At 28.9% G+C, this 850-nt stretch overlaps 1 protein-coding gene across 15 annotated transcripts in view; it reads left to right on the top strand.

The window, feature by feature from the left end:
- LOC105470366 (zinc finger and BTB domain containing 20) overlaps window positions 1-850 on the top strand; it is an 814,500-nt gene that overhangs the window by 91,893 nt on the left and 721,757 nt on the right. The gene's annotated exons all lie outside the window — the stretch shown is intronic.

Here is an 850-nt window from a genome sequence, read left to right on the forward strand (position 1 = left end):
AGTATTTGTGAATAGCCTACTAAATACAAAGCAATTTACTATCCACTGTGGGATACCTTTTTTGAAAAAAGAGAGTGTAAAACATGGAAGCTCCTTTCAAGAACTTAATTGCTTAGTATAGAAGCTAAGAAGAAAAATATAAATCACATAAATGCCCTGTGATGAATATCTTAAGAAAGAATCCTCTCAGCATGGATCTGGGGAAAGCCTTCCTGTAGAGGTGGCATGTTAACTGAAATTGAATTATGGATAGGGTTTGCATATAAAGAAATAGGGGAAAAGTTTGTAAGTGATAACATTAGCTCACATTCATTGACTATATATTGTTTCCTTTATTCTTCATAACAATCATTTTGAGGTAGATTCTATATTATTATTTCTACATGGACATAGTAATATGAAGTCAAAGATGCTTTAAGTATAACTTGCTTTATAAACTAGTTGGATCAGGATTTGAACTTAAGACAGTTTACCATAGATCTCATTCTCTTAAAAATAGAATCAAGAAAATGGGTGTTAAAGAGGTTGTTTGAGTAATGATACAAAGTTCAACATGGCTAGAATATAGGTATGCCCAAAGGAAGATAGTAAATGACCTTGTTTGATCTTGTTGTCTTAAATAGTATTTTATATATCAGTGGTTTGGGTGAGAAAATAAGGAATTGCTATACAATTTTCAGGTTGTTCAAAGATAAAACACTGAATAAATATAATTCTGGTATATTATTTCAAAATATTAACAACATAACCAGATACCATATAAAAGACATGGTTGTCTTTTTTATATATATATAAAAATATGTATCTTATATGGCATATATTTATATACCATATAAATATGGTATATATT

This window comes from Macaca nemestrina, chromosome 2, assembly GCF_043159975.1.
Source record: "Macaca nemestrina isolate mMacNem1 chromosome 2, mMacNem.hap1, whole genome shotgun sequence".
Lineage (NCBI taxonomy): Eukaryota > Metazoa > Chordata > Mammalia > Primates > Cercopithecidae > Macaca > Macaca nemestrina.